This window comes from Paramormyrops kingsleyae, chromosome 2 (genome assembly GCF_048594095.1).
Source record: "Paramormyrops kingsleyae isolate MSU_618 chromosome 2, PKINGS_0.4, whole genome shotgun sequence".
In the NCBI taxonomy this organism is placed as follows: domain Eukaryota; kingdom Metazoa; phylum Chordata; class Actinopteri; order Osteoglossiformes; family Mormyridae; genus Paramormyrops; species Paramormyrops kingsleyae.
This window is the reverse complement of record NC_132798.1, coordinates 30023393-30045584: the sequence shown is the minus strand read 5'-3', so window position 1 is coordinate 30045584 and position 22192 is coordinate 30023393. Positions and strand designations below refer to the sequence as shown.

Sequence of the window (22192 nt, the reverse complement as noted above, 5' to 3'; positions counted from 1 at the left end):
GCAACCCTCAGCTTTGCACAACGATACTACTCTCAAGAAAAAAAACTCAAGAAAAGCTACCACTAGGTATTCAAAGTAAAGCAGTAGGTATATCCTGGGACATTGGCTTAACATAATAAATGCAAAGGAACTTGGAATGGTGTAGTGTTTTGTTAATACCTTCATTTATGTATCTGTCAATGCTCGTAACCTTTTACTTGATGATTTTTAAACATAAAAAGAATTACGAACCAGCTCTCTGGCGACCGTACAGAAGGAATTTTGAAGAGCCATTAACAAGTGACTCAAATAATTGCATATCAAGAACACCTTTCCTGGGGGAATTAGCTCAAGTGGTAGAGCGCTTGCTTTGCATGTGAGAGGTAGTGGGATCGATACCCACATTCTCCAGTCTTTTAGCTGCTGGGTCTAGGCAACTAACCAGAAAACACATAATTCACCTACCATCAAGGAGGTGTTGTCCACCACAGCCACGCTAAAGAACGTCCCTTGGTATCAGCAACCCTCAGCTTTGCACAACGGTACTACCATCAAGGAAAACCCCCAAGAAAAGCTACCACTAGGTATTCAGAATAAAGCAGTAGGCATATCCTGGGACATTGGCTTAACATAATAAATGCTAAGGAACTTGGAATGGTGTAATTTTGGCAACACCTTCACATTCATTATTTTCACCTGTCAATGCCCGTAACCTATTACTTGATGATTTTTAAACATAAAAAGAATTACGAACCAGCTCTCTGGCGACCGTACAGGAGGAATTTTGAAGAGCCATTAATAAGTGACTCAAATAATTGCATATCAAAAACACCTTTCCTGGGGGAATTAGCTCAAGTGGTAGAGCGCTCGCTTCGCATGTGAGAGGTAGTGGGATCGATACCCACATTCTCCAGTCTTTTAGCTGCTGGGTCTAGGCAACTAACCAGAAAACACATAATTCACCTACCATCAAGGAGGTGTTGTCCACCACAGCCACACTAAAGAACTTCCCTTGGTATCAGCAACCATCAGCTTTGCACAACGGTACTACCATCAAGGAAAATCCCCAAGAAAAGCTACCACTAGGTATTCAGAATAAAGCAGTAGGCATATCCTGGGACATTGGCTTAACATAATAAATGCTAAGGAACTTGGAATGGTGTAATGTTGGCAACACCTTCACTTTAACTTTTTTTATCTGTCAATGCTCGTAACCATTTACTTGATGATTTTTAAACATAAAAAGTATTACGAACCACCTCACTGTCGACCATACAGGAGGAATTTTGAAGAGCCATTAATAAGTGACTCAAATAATTGCATATCAAGAACACCTTGACAAGGGGAATTAGCTCAAGTGGTAGAGCGCTCGCTTAGCATGTGAGAGGTAGTGGGATCGATACCCACATTCTCCAGTCTTTTAGCTGCTGGGCATAGGCAACTAACCAGAAAACACATAATTCACCTTCCATAAAGCAGGTGTTGTCCACCACAGCCACATTAAAGAACTTCCCTTGGAATCAGCAACCCTCAGCTTTGCACAACGATACTACTCTCAAGAAAAAAAACTCAAGAAAAGCTACCACTAGGTATTCAAAGTAAAGCAGTAGGTATATCCTGGGACATTGGCTTAACATAATAAATGCAAAGGAACTTGGAATGGTGTAGTGTTTTGTTAATACCTTCATTTATGTATCTGTCAATGCTCGTAACCTTTTACTTGATGATTTTTAAACATAAAAAGAATTACGAACCAGCTCTCTGGCGACCGTACAGAAGGAATTTTGAAGAGCCATTAACAAGTGACTCAAATAATTGCATATCAAGAACACCTTTCCTGGGGGAATTAGCTCAAGTGGTAGAGCGCTTGCTTTGCATGTGAGAGGTAGTGGGATCGATACCCACATTCTCCAGTCTTTTAGCTGCTGGGTCTAGGCAACTAACCAGAAAACACATAATTCACCTACCATCAAGGAGGTGTTGTCCACCACAGCCACGCTAAAGAACGTCCCTTGGTATCAGCAACCCTCAGCTTTGCACAACGGTACTACCATCAAGGAAAACCCCCAAGAAAAGCTACCACTAGGTATTCAGAATAAAGCAGTAGGCATATCCTGGGACATTGGCTTAACATAATAAATGCTAAGGAACTTGGAATGGTGTAATTTTGGCAACACCTTCACATTCATTATTTTCACCTGTCAATGCCCGTAACCTATTACTTGATGATTTTTAAACATAAAAAGAATTACGAACCAGCTCTCTGGCGACCGTACAGGAGGAATTTTGAAGAGCCATTAATAAGTGACTCAAATAATTGCATATCAAAAACACCTTTCCTGGGGGAATTAGCTCAAGTGGTAGAGCGCTTGCTTTGCATGTGAGAGGTAGTGGGATCGATACCCACATTCTCCAGTCTTTTAGCTGCTGGGTCTAGGCAACTAACCAGAAAACACATAATTCACCTACCATCAAGGAGGTGTTGTCCACCACAGCCACACTAAAGAACTTCCCTTGGTATCAGCAACCCTCAGCTTTGCACAACGGTACTACCATCAAGGAAAATCCCCAAGAAAACCTACCACTAGGTATTCAGAATAAAGCAGTAGGCATATCCTGGGACATTGGCTTAACATAATAAATGCTAAGGAACTTGGAATGGTGTAATGTTGGCAACACCTTCACTTTAACTTTTTTTATCTGTCAATGCTCGTAACCATTTACTTGATGATTTTTAAACATAAAAAGTATTACGAACCACCTCACTGTCGACCATACAGGAGGAATTTTGAAGAGCCATTAATAAGTGACTCAAATAATTGCATATCAAGAACACCTTGACAAGGGGAATTAGCTCAAGTGGTAGAGCGCTCGCTTAGCATGTGAGAGGTAGTGGGATCGATACCCACATTCTCCAGTCTTTTAGCTGCTGGGCATAGGCAACTAACCAGAAAACACATAATTCACCTTCCATAAAGCAGGTGTTGTCCACCACAGCCACATTAAAGAACTTCCCTTGGAATCAGCAACCCTCAGCTTTGCACAACGATACTACTCTCAAGAAAAAAAACTCAAGAAAAGCTACCACTAGGTATTCAAAGTAAAGCAGTAGGTATATCCTGGGACATTGGCTTAACATAATAAATGCAAAGGAACTTGGAATGGTGTAGTGTTTTGTTAATACCTTCATTTATGTATCTGTCAATGCTCATAACCTTTTACTTGATGATTTTTAAACATAAAAAGAATTACGAACCAGCTCTCTGGCGACCGTACAGGAGGAATTTTGAAGAGCCATTAAAAAGTGACTCAAATAATTGCATATCAAAAACACCTTTCCTGGGGGAATTAGCTCAAGTGGTAGAGTGCTTGCTTTGCATGTGAGAGGTAGTGGGATCGATACCCACATTCTCCAGTCTTTTAGCTGCTGGGCCTAGGCAACTAACCAGAAAACACATAATTCACCTACCATCAAGGAGGTGTTGTCCACCACAGCCACACTAAAGAACTTCCCTTGGTATCAGCAACCCTCAGCTTTGCACAACGGTACTACCATCAAGGAAAACCGCCAAGAAAAGCTACCACTAGGTATTCAGAATAAAGCAGTAGGCATATCCTGGGACATTGGCTTAACATAATAAATGCTAAGGAACTTGGAATGGTGTAATGTTGGCAACACCTTCACATTCATTATTTTCACCTGTCAATGCCCGTAACCTTTTACTTGATGATTTTTAAACATAAAAAGAATTACGAACCAGCTCTCTGGCGACCGTACAGGAGGAATTTTGAAGAGCCATTAAGAAGTGACTCAAATAATTGCATATCAAAAACACCTTTCCTGGGGGAATTAGCTCAAGTGGTAGAGCGCTCGCTTCGCATGTGAGAGGTAGTGGGATCGATACCCACATTCTCCAGTCTTTTAGCTGCTGGGCATAGGCAACTAACCAGAAAACACATAATTCACCTACCATAAAGCAGGTGTTGTCCACCACAGCCACATTAAAGAACTTCCATTGGTATCAGCAACCAGGGGCGTCGCACCCGTGGGGGATGTGGGTGTTTTAACACCCACACTTTTCCCGGTGAGAGGGTTCAACACCCACACTTTTTCTACAGTTTTCCCGCAGTTTTGAACAAATGCCTTCGCATTCGCTCCTCCGTTTCTCTGGCCGCTCTGTGTCTACGCTCGCTTCAGCTCTCCTCTCCCCTCCCTCTCAAACATGACACCGGCTGATGATTGGCTGTTCTGCCTTAAGTCTTGCCTCTCTTGGTGTATTAGATTTATCGGTCAGCTCGTGCAGAGGAGGCGGGAACTTATGGTTGTTATGATTATTTACATCTCCGTTTTCCAGGTACTTTCCCAGATAGCAATCGTTATTGATTCAACATTGAATTATGGTCAGAAAGTTTGTTTTGTGGTTGAAGTTACAACTTCAACTTTAAATCAACATTTTACAACAACAACAATTTCTATGTTGAAAATGAGCCATTGAATCAATGCTGACTAAGGGTCCTGTTTTCAACATTGATACTTTGGAATACGTTATACCCATAGCAGAGAAGCAGAATCACTTCATTGTTTTAAAAATTTTTTAAAAATCTCATTTCACTTTATTGTAAAGTACTTTGAGTTGCATTTCATGTATGAAAGGTGCTATATAAATAAAGCATCTTTTTTTTCTCTTTAAACAAAGCAGTTTTTCCACTGCAATGCATGCAACATATTTGGATAATTAAGCAATTAAAATGATGTGGAGAACTTTTAAAAGTCGCGCTTAAAGGGAAAACACCGACATTAAATTACCAACGGAAATTAAAGGCTTGCGCTGTGCATCCCTGTTTTTATATACCGAACTGGGTCACACCATTTTTTGGTGCGGGGGGCGTATTATACACGAAGTTGTAGATAAATCACAGTTTTTTTAAATACATGAAAATAGTCATCTAAAGGTCATCTCTTGACAGAGACTGAACCGAAAAAGGAGCGCGCGGCCCCCTGTTCGGAATGTCCCATACTTTAAACCTTACCCGCCAGCGCCAGCGCCATCGCGCATTCACGCCATCACTGTCTTTGAGGCTGCGAAGAGAGAGTGAGTTAAATTTGAAACTTACTCTTATACTGGCCGGTTCTGTGAATAAAAAAAAACTGCTGTTATTGGGGCTGAGATGCTCCTCGAGCCTAGCCCGGTTGACGCGCACTTTACAGCCAGCCGCTGTCGTCAATGGCGAATCCGGTGTTCCGGGCAGTCCAGTTTCCCTAGGTTTCCCCTGTCGCGCGCTGATTTGTACACGGTTTCGCTGTTGTTTTCATGTCTTTTTACGAAGCTCTTGAGGTAAACAAGCCGTATATTTTAAAACATCACATGCATTTTCGATGTTTTTTGTTTTTACAGATAATAAATTAAATTATTTAATTCGCTGGATATCCATGTGGGAAATACTTCAAGTCTGCAGTGTGTCTTTCATGTTGTACAGTATAGTTAATAGTAGGAATGTTACTTTTCTTAGTTTCAGATAAGGTACAGTATGTTCAGATGTATTTCAGCAGAAACCTCATTAGTAAAACTATTGATGTTTGAATGAATATTGATCACAAACAGTTTCAATATTAAATCAATTAAAACAGCTGAAGTAATTCATCCCCCACACTTTTGAAAAGCTTGCTACGCCCCTGTCAGCAACCCTCAGCTTTGCACAACGGTACTACCATCAAGGAAAACCCCCAAGAAAAGCTACCACTAGGTATTCAGAATAAAGCAGTAGGCATATCCTGGGACATTGGCTTAACATAATAAATGCTAAGGAACTTGGAATGGTGTAATTTTGGCAACACCTTCACATTCATTATTTTCACCTGTCAATGCCCGTAACCTATTACTTGATGATTTTTAAACATAAAAAGAATTACGAACCAGCTCTCTGGCGACCGTACAGGAGGAATTTTGAAGAGCCATTAATAAGTGACTCAAATAATTGCATATCAAAAACACCTTTCCTGGGGGAATTAGCTCAAGTGGTAGAGCGCTCGCTTCGCATGTGAGAGGTAGTGGGATCAATACCCACATTCTCCAGTCTTTTAGCTGCTGGGTCTAGGCAACTAACCAGAAAACACATAATTCACCTACCATCAAGGAGGTGTTGTCCACCACAGCCACACTAAAGAACTTCCCTTGGTATCAGCAACCCTCAGCTTTGCACAACGGTACTACCATCAAGGAAAATCCCCAAGAAAACCTACCACTAGGTATTCAGAATAAAGCAGTAGGCATATCCTGGGACATTGGCTTAACATAATAAATGCTAAGGAACTTGGAATGGTGTAATGTTGGCAACACCTTCACTTTAACTTTTTTTATCTGTCAATGCTCGTAACCATTTACTTGATGATTTTTAAACATAAAAAGTATTACGAACCACCTCACTGTCGACCATACAGGAGGAATTTTGAAGAGCCATTAATAAGTGACTCAAATAATTGCATATCAAGAACACCTTGACAAGGGGAATTAGCTCAAGTGGTAGAGCGCTCGCTTAGCATGTGAGAGGTAGTGGGATCGATACCCACATTCTCCAGTCTTTTAGCTGCTGGGCATAGGCAACTAACCAGAAAACACATAATTCACCTTCCATAAAGCAGGTGTTGTCCACCACAGCCACATTAAAGAACTTCCCTTGGAATCAGCAACCCTCAGCTTTGCACAACGATACTACTCTCAAGAAAAAAAACTCAAGAAAAGCTACCACTAGGTATTCAAAGTAAAGCAGTAGGTATATCCTGGGACATTGGCTTAACATAATAAATGCAAAGGAACTTGGAATGGTGTAGTGTTTTGTTAATACCTTCATTTATGTATCTGTCAATGCTCATAACCTTTTACTTGATGATTTTTAAACATAAAAAGAATTACGAACCAGCTCTCTGGCGACCGTACAGGAGGAATTTTGAAGAGCCATTAAAAAGTGACTCAAATAATTGCATATCAAAAACACCTTTCCTGGGGGAATTAGCTCAAGTGGTAGAGCGCTTGCTTTGCATGTGAGAGGTAGTGGGATCGATACCCACATTCTCCAGTCTTTTAGCTGCTGGGCCTAGGCAACTAACCAGAAAACACATAATTCACCTACCATCAAGGAGGTGTTGTCCACCACAGCCACACTAAAGAACTTCCCTTGGTATCAGCAACCCTCAGCTTTGCACAACGGTACTACCATCAAGGAAAACCGCCAAGAAAAGCTACCACTAGGTATTCAGAATAAAGCAGTAGGCATATCCTGGGACATTGGCTTAACATAATAAATGCTAAGGAACTTGGAATGGTGTAATGTTGGCAACACCTTCACATTCATTATTTTCACCTGTCAATGCCCGTAACCTTTTACTTGATGATTTTTAAACATAAAAAGAATTACGAACCAGCTCTCTGGCGACCGTACAGGAGGAATTTTGAAGAGCCATTAAGAAGTGACTCAAATAATTGCATATCAAAAACACCTTTCCTGGGGGAATTAGCTCAAGTGGTAGAGCGCTCGCTTCGCATGTGAGAGGTAGTGGGATCGATACCCACATTCTCCAGTCTTTTAGCTGCTGGGCATAGGCAACTAACCAGAAAACACATAATTCACCTACCATAAAGCAGGTGTTGTCCACCACAGCCACATTAAAGAACTTCCATTGGTATCAGCAACCAGGGGCGTCGCACCCGTGGGGGATGTGGGTGTTTTAACACCCACACTTTTCCCGGTGAGAGGGTTCAACACCCACACTTTTTCTACAGTTTTCCCGCAGTTTTGAACAAATGCCTTCGCATTCGCTCCTCCGTTTCTCTGGCCGCTCTGTGTCTACGCTCGCTTCAGCTCTCCTCTCCCCTCCCTCTCAAACATGACACCGGCTGATGATTGGCTGTTCTGCCTTAAGTCTTGCCTCTCTTGGTGTATTAGATTTATCGGTCAGCTCGTGCAGAGGAGGCGGGAACTTATGGTTGTTATGATTATTTACATCTCCGTTTTCCAGGTACTTTCCCAGATAGCAATCGTTATTGATTCAACATTGAATTATGGTCAGAAAGTTTGTTTTGTGGTTGAAGTTACAACTTCAACTTTAAATCAACATTTTACAACAACAACAATTTCTATGTTGAAAATGAGCCATTGAATCAATGCTGACTAAGGGTCCTGTTTTCAACATTGATACTTTGGAATACGTTATACCCATAGCAGAGAAGCAGAATCACTTCATTGTTTTAAAAATTTTTTAAAAATCTCATTTCACTTTATTGTAAAGTACTTTGAGTTGCATTTCATGTATGAAAGGTGCTATATAAATAAAGCATCTTTTTTTTCTCTTTAAACAAAGCAGTTTTTCCACTGCAATGCATGCAACATATTTGGATAATTAAGCAATTAAAATGATGTGGAGAACTTTTAAAAGTCGCGCTTAAAGGGAAAACACCGACATTAAATTACCAACGGAAATTAAAGGCTTGCGCTGTGCATCCCTGTTTTTATATACCGAACTGGGTCACACCATTTTTTGGTGCGGGGGGCGTATTATACACGAAGTTGTAGATAAATCACAGTTTTTTTAAATACATGAAAATAGTCATCTAAAGGTCATCTCTTGACAGAGACTGAACCGAAAAAGGAGCGCGCGGCCCCCTGTTCGGAATGTCCCATACTTTAAACCTTACCCGCCAGCGCCAGCGCCATCGCGCATTCACGCCATCACTGTCTTTGAGGCTGCGAAGAGAGAGTGAGTTAAATTTGAAACTTACTCTTATACTGGCCGGTTCTGTGAATAAAAAAAAACTGCTGTTATTGGGGCTGAGATGCTCCTCGAGCCTAGCCCGGTTGACGCGCACTTTACAGCCAGCCGCTGTCGTCAATGGCGAATCCGGTGTTCCGGGCAGTCCAGTTTCCCTAGGTTTCCCCTGTCGCGCGCTGATTTGTACACGGTTTCGCTGTTGTTTTCATGTCTTTTTACGAAGCTCTTGAGGTAAACAAGCCGTATATTTTAAAACATCACATGCATTTTCGATGTTTTTTGTTTTTACAGATAATAAATTAAATTATTTAATTCGCTGGATATCCATGTGGGAAATACTTCAAGTCTGCAGTGTGTCTTTCATGTTGTACAGTATAGTTAATAGTAGGAATGTTACTTTTCTTAGTTTCAGATAAGGTACAGTATGTTCAGATGTATTTCAGCAGAAACCTCATTAGTAAAACTATTGATGTTTGAATGAATATTGATCACAAACAGTTTCAATATTAAATCAATTAAAACAGCTGAAGTAATTCATCCCCCACACTTTTGAAAAGCTTGCTACGCCCCTGTCAGCAACCCTCAGCTTTGCACAACGGTACTACCATCAAGGAAAACCCCCAAGAAAAGCTACCACTAGGTATTCAGAATAAAGCAGTAGGCATATCCTGGGACATTGGCTTAACATAATAAATGCTAAGGAACTTGGAATGGTGTAATTTTGGCAACACCTTCACATTCATTATTTTCACCTGTCAATGCCCGTAACCTATTACTTGATGATTTTTAAACATAAAAAGAATTACGAACCAGCTCTCTGGCGACCGTACAGGAGGAATTTTGAAGAGCCATTAATAAGTGACTCAAATAATTGCATATCAAAAACACCTTTCCTGGGGGAATTAGCTCAAGTGGTAGAGCGCTCGCTTCGCATGTGAGAGGTAGTGGGATCAATACCCACATTCTCCAGTCTTTTAGCTGCTGGGTCTAGGCAACTAACCAGAAAACACATAATTCACCTACCATCAAGGAGGTGTTGTCCACCACAGCCACACTAAAGAACTTCCCTTGGTATCAGCAACCATCAGCTTTGCACAACGGTACTACCATCAAGGAAAATCCCCAAGAAAAGCTACCACTAGGTATTCAGAATAAAGCAGTAGGCATATCCTGGGACATTGGCTTAACATAATAAATGCTAAGGAACTTGGAATGGTGTAATGTTGGCAACACCTTCACTTTAACTTTTTTTATCTGTCAATGCTCGTAACCATTTACTTGATGATTTTTAAACATAAAAAGTATTACGAACCACCTCACTGTCGACCATACAGGAGGAATTTTGAAGAGCCATTAATAAGTGACTCAAATAATTGCATATCAAGAACACCTTGACAAGGGGAATTAGCTCAAGTGGTAGAGCGCTCGCTTAGCATGTGAGAGGTAGTGGGATCGATACCCACATTCTCCAGTCTTTTAGCTGCTGGGCATAGGCAACTAACCAGAAAACACATAATTCACCTTCCATAAAGCAGGTGTTGTCCACCACAGCCACATTAAAGAACTTCCCTTGGAATCAGCAACCCTCAGCTTTGCACAACGATACTACTCTCAAGAAAAAAAACTCAAGAAAAGCTACCACTAGGTATTCAAAGTAAAGCAGTAGGTATATCCTGGGACATTGGCTTAACATAATAAATGCAAAGGAACTTGGAATGGTGTAGTGTTTTGTTAATACCTTCATTTATGTATCTGTCAATGCTCGTAACCTTTTACTTGATGATTTTTAAACATAAAAAGAATTACGAACCAGCTCTCTGGCGACCGTACAGAAGGAATTTTGAAGAGCCATTAACAAGTGACTCAAATAATTGCATATCAAGAACACCTTTCCTGGGGGAATTAGCTCAAGTGGTAGAGCGCTTGCTTTGCATGTGAGAGGTAGTGGGATCGATACCCACATTCTCCAGTCTTTTAGCTGCTGGGTCTAGGCAACTAACCAGAAAACACATAATTCACCTACCATCAAGGAGGTGTTGTCCACCACAGCCACGCTAAAGAACGTCCCTTGGTATCAGCAACCCTCAGCTTTGCACAACGGTACTACCATCAAGGAAAACCCCCAAGAAAAGCTACCACTAGGTATTCAGAATAAAGCAGTAGGCATATCCTGGGACATTGGCTTAACATAATAAATGCTAAGGAACTTGGAATGGTGTAATTTTGGCAACACCTTCACATTCATTATTTTCACCTGTCAATGCCCGTAACCTATTACTTGATGATTTTTAAACATAAAAAGAATTACGAACCAGCTCTCTGGCGACCGTACAGGAGGAATTTTGAAGAGCCATTAATAAGTGACTCAAATAATTGCATATCAAAAACACCTTTCCTGGGGGAATTAGCTCAAGTGGTAGAGCGCTTGCTTTGCATGTGAGAGGTAGTGGGATCGATACCCACATTCTCCAGTCTTTTAGCTGCTGGGTCTAGGCAACTAACCAGAAAACACATAATTCACCTACCATCAAGGAGGTGTTGTCCACCACAGCCACACTAAAGAACTTCCCTTGGTATCAGCAACCCTCAGCTTTGCACAACGGTACTACCATCAAGGAAAATCCCCAAGAAAACCTACCACTAGGTATTCAGAATAAAGCAGTAGGCATATCCTGGGACATTGGCTTAACATAATAAATGCTAAGGAACTTGGAATGGTGTAATGTTGGCAACACCTTCACTTTAACTTTTTTTATCTGTCAATGCTCGTAACCATTTACTTGATGATTTTTAAACATAAAAAGTATTACGAACCACCTCACTGTCGACCATACAGGAGGAATTTTGAAGAGCCATTAATAAGTGACTCAAATAATTGCATATCAAGAATACCTTGACAAGGGGAATTAGCTCAAGTGGTAGAGCGCTCGCTTAGCATGTGAGAGGTAGTGGGATCGATACCCACATTCTCCAGTCTTTTAGCTGCTGGGCATAGGCAACTAACCAGAAAACACATAATTCACCTTCCATAAAGCAGGTGTTGTCCACCACAGCCACATTAAAGAACTTCCCTTGGAATCAGCAACCCTCAGCTTTGCACAACGATACTACTCTCAAGAAAAAAAACTCAAGAAAAGCTACCACTAGGTATTCAAAGTAAAGCAGTAGGTATATCCTGGGACATTGGCTTAACATAATAAATGCAAAGGAACTTGGAATGGTGTAGTGTTTTGTTAATACCTTCATTTATGTATCTGTCAATGCTCATAACCTTTTACTTGATGATTTTTAAACATAAAAAGAATTACGAACCAGCTCTCTGGCGACCGTACAGGAGGAATTTTGAAGAGCCATTAAAAAGTGACTCAAATAATTGCATATCAAAAACACCTTTCCTGGGGGAATTAGCTCAAGTGGTAGAGCGCTTGCTTTGCATGTGAGAGGTAGTGGGATCGATACCCACATTCTCCAGTCTTTTAGCTGCTGGGCCTAGGCAACTAACCAGAAAACACATAATTCACCTACCATCAAGGAGGTGTTGTCCACCACAGCCACACTAAAGAACTTCCCTTGGTATCAGCAACCCTCAGCTTTGCACAACGGTACTACCATCAAGGAAAACCGCCAAGAAAAGCTACCACTAGGTATTCAGAATAAAGCAGTAGGCATATCCTGGGACATTGGCTTAACATAATAAATGCTAAGGAACTTGGAATGGTGTAATGTTGGCAACACCTTCACATTCATTATTTTCACCTGTCAATGCCCGTAACCTTTTACTTGATGATTTTTAAACATAAAAAGAATTACGAACCAGCTCTCTGGCGACCGTACAGGAGGAATTTTGAAGAGCCATTAAGAAGTGACTCAAATAATTGCATATCAAAAACACCTTTCCTGGGGGAATTAGCTCAAGTGGTAGAGCGCTCGCTTCGCATGTGAGAGGTAGTGGGATCGATACCCACATTCTCCAGTCTTTTAGCTGCTGGGCATAGGCAACTAACCAGAAAACACATAATTCACCTACCATAAAGCAGGTGTTGTCCACCACAGCCACATTAAAGAACTTCCATTGGTATCAGCAACCAGGGGCGTCGCACCCGTGGGGGATGTGGGTGTTTTAACACCCACACTTTTCCCGGTGAGAGGGTTCAACACCCACACTTTTTCTACAGTTTTCCCGCAGTTTTGAACAAATGCCTTCGCATTCGCTCCTCCGTTTCTCTGGCCGCTCTGTGTCTACGCTCGCTTCAGCTCTCCTCTCCCCTCCCTCTCAAACATGACACCGGCTGATGATTGGCTGTTCTGCCTTAAGTCTTGCCTCTCTTGGTGTATTAGATTTATCGGTCAGCTCGTGCAGAGGAGGCGGGAACTTATGGTTGTTATGATTATTTACATCTCCGTTTTCCAGGTACTTTCCCAGATAGCAATCGTTATTGATTCAACATTGAATTATGGTCAGAAAGTTTGTTTTGTGGTTGAAGTTACAACTTCAACTTTAAATCAACATTTTACAACAACAACAATTTCTATGTTGAAAATGAGCCATTGAATCAATGCTGACTAAGGGTCCTGTTTTCAACATTGATACTTTGGAATACGTTATACCCATAGCAGAGAAGCAGAATCACTTCATTGTTTTAAAAATTTTTTAAAAATCTCATTTCACTTTATTGTAAAGTACTTTGAGTTGCATTTCATGTATGAAAGGTGCTATATAAATAAAGCATCTTTTTTTTCTCTTTAAACAAAGCAGTTTTTCCACTGCAATGCATGCAACATATTTGGATAATTAAGCAATTAAAATGATGTGGAGAACTTTTAAAAGTCGCGCTTAAAGGGAAAACACCGACATTAAATTACCAACGGAAATTAAAGGCTTGCGCTGTGCATCCCTGTTTTTATATACCGAACTGGGTCACACCATTTTTTGGTGCGGGGGGCGTATTATACACGAAGTTGTAGATAAATCACAGTTTTTTTAAATACATGAAAATAGTCATCTAAAGGTCATCTCTTGACAGAGACTGAACCGAAAAAGGAGCGCGCGGCCCCCTGTTCGGAATGTCCCATACTTTAAACCTTACCCGCCAGCGCCAGCGCCATCGCCATCGCGCATTCACGCCATCACTGTCTTTGAGGCTGCGAAGAGAGAGTGAGTTAAATTTGAAACTTACTCTTATACTGGCCGGTTCTGTGAATAAAAAAAAACTGCTGTTATTGGGGCTGAGATGCTCCTCGAGCCTAGCCCGGTTGACGCGCACTTTACAGCCAGCCGGTGTCGTCAATGGCGAATCCGGTGTTCCGGGCAGTCCAGTTTCCCTAGGTTTCCCCTGTCGCGCGCTGATTTGTACACGGTTTCGCTGTTGTTTTCATGTCTTTTTACGAAGCTCTTGAGGTAAACAAGCCGTATATTTTAAAACATCACATGCATTTTCGATGTTTTTTGTTTTTACAGATAATAAATTAAATTATTTAATTCGCTGGATATCCATGTGGGAAATACTTCAAGTCTGCAGTGTGTCTTTCATGTTGTACAGTATAGTTAATAGTAGGAATGTTACTTTTCTTAGTTTCAGATAAGGTACAGTATGTTCAGATGTATTTCAGCAGAAACCTCATTAGTAAAACTATTGATGTTTGAATGAATATTGATCACAAACAGTTTCAATATTAAATCAATTAAAACAGCTGAAGTAATTCATCCCCCACACTTTTGAAAAGCTTGCTACGCCCCTGTCAGCAACCCTCAGCTTTGCACAACGGTACTACCATCAAGGAAAACCCCCAAGAAAAGCTACCACTAGGTATTCAGAATAAAGCAGTAGGCATATCCTGGGACATTGGCTTAACATAATAAATGCTAAGGAACTTGGAATGGTGTAATTTTGGCAACACCTTCACATTCATTATTTTCACCTGTCAATGCCCGTAACCTATTACTTGATGATTTTTAAACATAAAAAGAATTACGAACCAGCTCTCTGGCGACCGTACAGGAGGAATTTTGAAGAGCCATTAATAAGTGACTCAAATAATTGCATATCAAAAACACCTTTCCTGGGGGAATTAGCTCAAGTGGTAGAGCGCTCGCTTCGCATGTGAGAGGTAGTGGGATCGATACCCACATTCTCCAGTCTTTTAGCTGCTGGGTCTAGGCAACTAACCAGAAAACACATAATTCACCTACCATCAAGGAGGTGTTGTCCACCACAGCCACACTAAAGAACTTCCCTTGGTATCAGCAACCATCAGCTTTGCACAACGGTACTACCATCAAGGAAAATCCCCAAGAAAAGCTACCACTAGGTATTCAGAATAAAGCAGTAGGCATATCCTGGGACATTGGCTTAACATAATAAATGCTAAGGAACTTGGAATGGTGTAATGTTGGCAACACCTTCACTTTAACTTTTTTTATCTGTCAATGCTCGTAACCATTTACTTGATGATTTTTAAACATAAAAAGTATTACGAACCACCTCACTGTCGACCATACAGGAGGAATTTTGAAGAGCCATTAATAAGTGACTCAAATAATTGCATATCAAGAACACCTTGACAAGGGGAATTAGCTCAAGTGGTAGAGCGCTCGCTTAGCATGTGAGAGGTAGTGGGATCGATACCCACATTCTCCAGTCTTTTAGCTGCTGGGCATAGGCAACTAACCAGAAAACACATAATTCACCTTCCATAAAGCAGGTGTTGTCCACCACAGCCACATTAAAGAACTTCCATTGGTATCAGCAACCAGGGGCGTCGCACCCGTGGGGGATGTGGGTGTTTTAACACCCACACTTTTCCCGGTGAGAGGGTTCAACACCCACACTTTTTCTACAGTTTTCCCGCAGTTTTGAACAAATGCCTTCGCATTCGCTCCTCCGTTTCTCTGGCCGCTCTGTGTCTACGCTCGCTTCAGCTCTCCTCTCCCCTCCCTCTCAAACATGACACCGGCTGATGATTGGCTGTTCTGCCTTAAGTCTTGCCTCTCTTGGTGTATTAGATTTATCGGTCAGCTCGTGCAGAGGAGGCGGGAACTTATGGTTGTTATGATTATTTACATCTCCGTTTTCCAGGTACTTTCCCAGATAGCAATCGTTATTGATTCAACATTGAATTATGGTCAGAAAGTTTGTTTTGTGGTTGAAGTTACAACTTCAACTTTAAATCAACATTTTACAACAACAACAATTTCTATGTTGAAAATGAGCCATTGAATCAATGCTGACTAAGGGTCCTGTTTTCAACATTGATACTTTGGAATACGTTATACCCATAGCAGAGAAGCAGAATCACTTCATTGTTTTAAAAATTTTTTAAAAATCTCATTTCACTTTATTGTAAAGTACTTTGAGTTGCATTTCATGTATGAAAGGTGCTATATAAATAAAGCATCTTTTTTTTCTCTTTAAACAAAGCAGTTTTTCCACTGCAATGCATGCAACATATTTGGATAATTAAGCAATTAAAATGATGTGGAGAACTTTTAAAAGTCGCGCTTAAAGGGAAAACACCGACATTAAATTACCAACGGAAATTAAAGGCTTGCGCTGTGCATCCCTGTTTTTATATACCGAACTGGGTCACACCATTTTTTGGTGCGGGGGGCGTATTATACACGAAGTTGTAGATAAATCACAGTTTTTTTAAATACATGAAAATAGTCATCTAAAGGTCATCTCTTGACAGAGACTGAACCGAAAAAGGAGCGCGCGGCCCCCTGTTCGGAATGTCCCATACTTTAAACCTTACCCGCCAGCGCCAGCGCCATCGCCATCGCGCATTCACGCCATCACTGTCTTTGAGGCTGCGAAGAGAGAGTGAGTTAAATTTGAAACTTACTCTTATACTGGCCGGTTCTGTGAATAAAAAAAAACTGCTGTTATTGGGGCTGAGATGCTCCTCGAGCCTAGCCCGGTTGACGCGCACTTTACAGCCAGCCGGTGTCGTCAATGGCGAATCCGGTGTTCCGGGCAGTCCAGTTTCCCTAGGTTTCCCCTGTCGCGCGCTGATTTGTACACGGTTTCGCTGTTGTTTTCATGTCTTTTTACGAAGCTCTTGAGGTAAACAAGCCGTATATTTTAAAACATCACATGCATTTTCGATGTTTTTTGTTTTTACAGATAATAAATTAAATTATTTAATTCGCTGGATATCCATGTGGGAAATACTTCAAGTCTGCAGTGTGTCTTTCATGTTGTACAGTATAGTTAATAGTAGGAATGTTACTTTTCTTAGTTTCAGATAAGGTACAGTATGTTCAGATGTATTTCAGCAGAAACCTCATTAGTAAAACTATTGATGTTTGAATGAATATTGATCACAAACAGTTTCAATATTAAATCAATTAAAACAGCTGAAGTAATTCATCCCCCACACTTTTGAAAAGCTTGCTACGCCCCTGTCAGCAACCCTCAGCTTTGCACAACGGTACTACCATCAAGGAAAACCCCCAAGAAAAGCTACCACTAGGTATTCAGAATAAAGCAGTAGGCATATCCTGGGACATTGGCTTAACATAATAAATGCTAAGGAACTTGGAATGGTGTAATTTTGGCAACACCTTCACATTCATTATTTTCACCTGTCAATGCCCGTAACCTATTACTTGATGATTTTTAAACATAAAAAGAATTACGAACCAGCTCTCTGGCGACCGTACAGGAGGAATTTTGAAGAGCCATTAATAAGTGACTCAAATAATTGCATATCAAAAACACCTTTCCTGGGGGAATTAGCTCAAGTGGTAGAGCGCTCGCTTCGCATGTGAGAGGTAGTGGGATCGATACCCACATTCTCCAGTCTTTTAGCTGCTGGGTCTAGGCAACTAACCAGAAAACACATAATTCACCTACCATCAAGGAGGTGTTGTCCACCACAGCCACACTAAAGAACTTCCCTTGGTATCAGCAACCATCAGCTTTGCACAACGGTACTACCATCAAGGAAAATCCCCAAGAAAAGCTACCACTAGGTATTCAGAATAAAGCAGTAGGCATATCCTGGGACATTGGCTTAACATAATAAATGCTAAGGAACTTGGAATGGTGTAATGTTGGCAACACCTTCACTTTAACTTTTTGTATCTGTCAATGCTCGTAACCATTTACTTGATGATTTTTAAACATAAAAAGTATTACGAACCACCTCACTGTCGACCATACAGGAGGAATTTTGAAGAGCCATTAATAAGTGACTCAAATAATTGCATATCAAGAACACCTTGACAAGGGGAATTAGCTCAAGTGGTAGAGCGCTCGCTTAGCATGTGAGAGGTAGTGGGATCGATACCCACATTCTCCAGTCTTTTAGCTGCTGGGCATAGGCAACTAACCAGAAAACACATAATTCACCTTCCATAAAGCAGGTGTTGTCCACCACAGCCACATTAAAGAACTTCCCTTGGAATCAGCAACCCTCAGCTTTGCACAACGATACTACTCTCAAGAAAAAAAACTCAAGAAAAGCTACCACTAGGTATTCAAAGTAAAGCAGTAGGTATATCCTGGGACATTGGCTTAACATAATAAATGCAAAGGAACTTGGAATGGTGTAGTGTTTTGTTAATACCTTCATTTATGTATCTGTCAATGCTCGTAACCTTTTACTTGATGATTTTTAAACATAAAAAGAATTACGAACCAGCTCTCTGGCGACCGTACAGAAGGAATTTTGAAGAGCCATTAACAAGTGACTCAAATAATTGCATATCAAGAACACCTTTCCTGGGGGAATTAGCTCAAGTGGTAGAGCGCTTGCTTTGCATGTGAGAGGTAGTGGGATCGATACCCACATTCTCCAGTCTTTTAGCTGCTGGGTCTAGGCAACTAACCAGAAAACACATAATTCACCTACCATCAAGGAGGTGTTGTCCACCACAGCCACGCTAAAGAACGTCCCTTGGTATCAGCAACCCTCAGCTTTGCACAACGGTACTACCATCAAGGAAAACCCCCAAGAAAAGCTACCACTAGGTATTCAGAATAAAGCAGTAGGCATATCCTGGGACATTGGCTTAACATAATAAATGCTAAGGAACTTGGAATGGTGTAATTTTGGCAACACCTTCACATTCATTATTTTCACCTGTCAATGCCCGTAACCTATTACTTGATGATTTTTAAACATAAAAAGAATTACGAACCAGCTCTCTGGCGACCGTACAGGAGGAATTTTGAAGAGCCATTAATAAGTGACTCAAATAATTGCATATCAAAAACACCTTTCCTGGGGGAATTAGCTCAAGTGGTAGAGCGCTTGCTTTGCATGTGAGAGGTAGTGGGATCGATACCCACATTCTCCAGTCTTTTAGCTGCTGGGTCTAGGCAACTAACCAGAAAACACATAATTCACCTACCATCAAGGAGGTGTTGTCCACCACGGCCACACTAAAGAACTTCCCTTGGTATCAGCAACCCTCAGCTTTGCACAACGGTACTACCATCAAGGAAAATCCCCAAGAAAACCTACCACTAGGTATTCAGAATAAAGCAGTAGGCATATCCTGGGACATTGGCTTAACATAATAAATGCTAAGGAACTTGGAATGGTGTAATGTTGGCAACACCTTCACTTTAACTTTTTTTATCTGTCAATGCTCGTAACCATTTACTTGATGATTTTTAAACATAAAAAGTATTACGAACCACCTCACTGTCGACCATACAGGAGGAATTTTGAAGAGCCATTAATAAGTGACTCAAATAATTGCATATCAAGAACACCTTGACAAGGGGAATTAGCTCAAGTGGTAGAGCGCTCGCTTAGCATGTGAGAGGTAGTGGGATCGATACCCACATTCTCCAGTCTTTTAGCTGCTGGGCATAGGCAACTAACCAGAAAACACATAATTCACCTTCCATAAAGCAGGTGTTGTCCACCACAGCCACATTAAAGAACTTCCCTTGGAATCAGCAACCCTCAGCTTTGCACAACGATACTACTCTCAAGAAAAAAAACTCAAGAAAAGCTACCACTAGGTATTCAAAGTAAAGCAGTAGGTATATCCTGGGACATTGGCTTAACATAATAAATGCAAAGGAACTTGGAATGGTGTAGTGTTTTGTTAATACCTTCATTTATGTATCTGTCAATGCTCATAACCTTTTACTTGATGATTTTTAAACATAAAAAGAATTACGAACCAGCTCTCTGGCGACCGTACAGGAGGAATTTTGAAGAGCCATTAAAAAGTGACTCAAATAATTGCATATCAAAAACACCTTTCCTGGGGGAATTAGCTCAAGTGGTAGAGCGCTTGCTTTGCATGTGAGAGGTAGTGGGATCGATACCCACATTCTCCAGTCTTTTAGCTGCTGGGCCTAGGCAACTAACCAGAAAACACATAATTCACCTACCATCAAGGAGGTGTTGTCCACCACAGCCACACTAAAGAACTTCCCTTCGTATCAGCAACCCTCAGCTTTGCACAACGGTACTACCATCAAGGAAAACCGCCAAGAAAAGCTACCACTAGGTATTCAGAATAAAGCAGTAGGCATATCCTGGGACATTGGCTTAACATAATAAATGCTAAGGAACTTGGAATGGTGTAATGTTGGCAACACCTTCACATTCATTATTTTCACCTGTCAATGCCCGTAACCTTTTACTTGATGATTTTTAAACATAAAAAGAATTACGAACCAGCTCTCTGGCGACCGTACAGGAGGAATTTTGAAGAGCCATTAAGAAGTGACTCAAATAATTGCATATCAAAAACACCTTTCCTGGGGGAATTAGCTCAAGTGGTAGAGCGCTCGCTTCGCATGTGAGAGGTAGTGGGATCGATACCCACATTCTCCAGTCTTTTAGCTGCTGGGCATAGGCAACTAACCAGAAAACACATAATTCACCTACCATAAAGCAGGTGTTGTCCACCACAGCCACATTAAAGAACTTCCATTGGTATCAGCAACCAGGGGCGTCGCACCCGTGGGGGATGTGGGTGTTTTAACACCCACACTTTTCCCGGTGAGAGGGTTCAACACCCACACTTTTTCTACAGTTTTCCCGCAGTTTTGAACAAATGCCTTCGCATTCGCTCCTCCGTTTCTCTGGCCGCTCTGTGTCTACGCTCGCTTCAGCTCTCCTCTCCCCTCCCTCTCAAACATGACACCGGCTGATGATTGGCTGTTCTGCCTTAAGTCTTGCCTCTCTTGGTGTATTAGATTTATCGGTCAGCTCGTGCAGAGGAGGCGGGAACTTATGGTTGTTATGATTATTTACATCTCCGTTTTCCAGGTACTTTCCCAGATAGCAATCGTTATTGATTCAACATTGAATTATGGTCAGAAAGTTTGTTTTGTGGTTGAAGTTACAACTTCAACTTTAAATCAACATTTTACAACAACAACAATTTCTATGTTGAAAATGAGCCATTGAATCAATGCTGACTAAGGGTCCTGTTTTCAACATTGATACTTTGGAATACGTTATACCCATAGCAGAGAAGCAGAATCACTTCATTGTTTTAAAAATTTTTTAAAAATCTCATTTCACTTTATTGTAAAGTACTTTGAGTTGCATTTCATGTATGAAAGGTGCTATATAAATAAAGCATCTTTTTTTTCTCTTTAAACAAAGCAGTTTTTCCACTGCAATGCATGCAACATATTTGGATAATTAAGCAATTAAAATGATGTGGAGAACTTTTAAAAGTCGCGCTTAAAGGGAAAACACCGACATTAAATTACCAACGGAAATTAAAGGCTTGCGCTGTGCATCCCTGTTTTTATATACCGAACTGGGTCACACCATTTTTTGGTGCGGGGGGCGTATTATACACGAAGTTGTAGATAAATCACAGTTTTTTTAAATACATGAAAATAGTCATCTAAAGGTCATCTCTTGACAGAGACTGAACCGAAAAAGGAGCGCGCGGCCCCCTGTTCGGAATGTCCCATACTTTAAACCTTACCCGCCAGCGCCAGCGCCATCGCGCATTCACGCCATCACTGTCTTTGAGGCTGCGAAGAGAGAGTGAGTTAAATTTGAAACTTACTCTTATACTGGCCGGTTCTGTGAATAAAAAAAAACTGCTGTTATTGGGGCTGAGATGCTCCTCGAGCCTAGCCCGGTTGACGCGCACTTTACAGCCAGCCGGTGTCGTCAATGGCGAATCCGGTGTTCCGGGCAGTCCAGTTTCCCTAGGTTTCCCCTGTCGCGCGCTGATTTGTACACGGTTTCGCTGTTGTTTTCATGTCTTTTTACGAAGCTCTTGAGGTAAACAAGCCGTATATTTTAAAACATCACATGCATTTTCGATGTTTTTTGTTTTTACAGATAATAAATTAAATTATTTAATTCGCTGGATATCCATGTGGGAAATACTTCAAGTCTGCAGTGTGTCTTTCATGTTGTACAGTATAGTTAATAGTAGGAATGTTACTTTTCTTAGTTTCAGATAAGGTACAGTATGTTCAGATGTATTTCAGCAGAAACCTCATT

At 41.1% G+C, this 22192-nt stretch overlaps 17 non-coding genes across 17 annotated transcripts; all 17 read left to right on the top strand.

Moving 5' to 3' along the window:
* Positions 1 to 819: 819 nt before the first annotated feature.
* Positions 820 to 892, top strand: trnaa-cgc (transfer RNA alanine (anticodon CGC)). Its single transcript has one exon. It is a non-coding gene; the product is annotated as a tRNA-Ala (tRNA).
* A 429-nt stretch (positions 893 to 1321) lies between these two features.
* Positions 1322 to 1394, top strand: trnaa-agc (transfer RNA alanine (anticodon AGC)). The gene has a single exon. It is a non-coding gene; the product is annotated as a tRNA-Ala (tRNA).
* A 1429-nt stretch (positions 1395 to 2823) lies between these two features.
* Positions 2824 to 2896, top strand: trnaa-agc (transfer RNA alanine (anticodon AGC)). Its single transcript has one exon. It is a non-coding gene; the product is annotated as a tRNA-Ala (tRNA).
* Positions 2897 to 3823: 927 nt separating this feature from the next.
* On the top strand, positions 3824 to 3896 carry trnaa-cgc (transfer RNA alanine (anticodon CGC)). Its single transcript has one exon. It is a non-coding gene; the product is annotated as a tRNA-Ala (tRNA).
* Positions 3897 to 5980: 2084 nt separating this feature from the next.
* Positions 5981 to 6053, top strand: trnaa-cgc (transfer RNA alanine (anticodon CGC)). The gene has a single exon. It is a non-coding gene; the product is annotated as a tRNA-Ala (tRNA).
* A 429-nt stretch (positions 6054 to 6482) lies between these two features.
* trnaa-agc (transfer RNA alanine (anticodon AGC)) lies at positions 6483 to 6555 on the top strand. The gene has a single exon. It is a non-coding gene; the product is annotated as a tRNA-Ala (tRNA).
* A 927-nt stretch (positions 6556 to 7482) lies between these two features.
* On the top strand, positions 7483 to 7555 carry trnaa-cgc (transfer RNA alanine (anticodon CGC)). The gene has a single exon. It is a non-coding gene; the product is annotated as a tRNA-Ala (tRNA).
* Positions 7556 to 9639: 2084 nt separating this feature from the next.
* Positions 9640 to 9712, top strand: trnaa-cgc (transfer RNA alanine (anticodon CGC)). Its single transcript has one exon. It is a non-coding gene; the product is annotated as a tRNA-Ala (tRNA).
* A 429-nt stretch (positions 9713 to 10141) lies between these two features.
* On the top strand, positions 10142 to 10214 carry trnaa-agc (transfer RNA alanine (anticodon AGC)). The gene has a single exon. It is a non-coding gene; the product is annotated as a tRNA-Ala (tRNA).
* Positions 10215 to 11643: 1429 nt separating this feature from the next.
* On the top strand, positions 11644 to 11716 carry trnaa-agc (transfer RNA alanine (anticodon AGC)). Its single transcript has one exon. It is a non-coding gene; the product is annotated as a tRNA-Ala (tRNA).
* A 927-nt stretch (positions 11717 to 12643) lies between these two features.
* trnaa-cgc (transfer RNA alanine (anticodon CGC)) lies at positions 12644 to 12716 on the top strand. The gene has a single exon. It is a non-coding gene; the product is annotated as a tRNA-Ala (tRNA).
* A 2090-nt stretch (positions 12717 to 14806) lies between these two features.
* trnaa-cgc (transfer RNA alanine (anticodon CGC)) lies at positions 14807 to 14879 on the top strand. The gene has a single exon. It is a non-coding gene; the product is annotated as a tRNA-Ala (tRNA).
* A 429-nt stretch (positions 14880 to 15308) lies between these two features.
* trnaa-agc (transfer RNA alanine (anticodon AGC)) lies at positions 15309 to 15381 on the top strand. Its single transcript has one exon. It is a non-coding gene; the product is annotated as a tRNA-Ala (tRNA).
* A 2090-nt stretch (positions 15382 to 17471) lies between these two features.
* Positions 17472 to 17544, top strand: trnaa-cgc (transfer RNA alanine (anticodon CGC)). Its single transcript has one exon. It is a non-coding gene; the product is annotated as a tRNA-Ala (tRNA).
* A 429-nt stretch (positions 17545 to 17973) lies between these two features.
* On the top strand, positions 17974 to 18046 carry trnaa-agc (transfer RNA alanine (anticodon AGC)). The gene has a single exon. It is a non-coding gene; the product is annotated as a tRNA-Ala (tRNA).
* A 1429-nt stretch (positions 18047 to 19475) lies between these two features.
* trnaa-agc (transfer RNA alanine (anticodon AGC)) lies at positions 19476 to 19548 on the top strand. Its single transcript has one exon. It is a non-coding gene; the product is annotated as a tRNA-Ala (tRNA).
* A 927-nt stretch (positions 19549 to 20475) lies between these two features.
* trnaa-cgc (transfer RNA alanine (anticodon CGC)) lies at positions 20476 to 20548 on the top strand. The gene has a single exon. It is a non-coding gene; the product is annotated as a tRNA-Ala (tRNA).
* The last annotated feature ends 1644 nt before the right edge of the window (positions 20549 to 22192 follow it).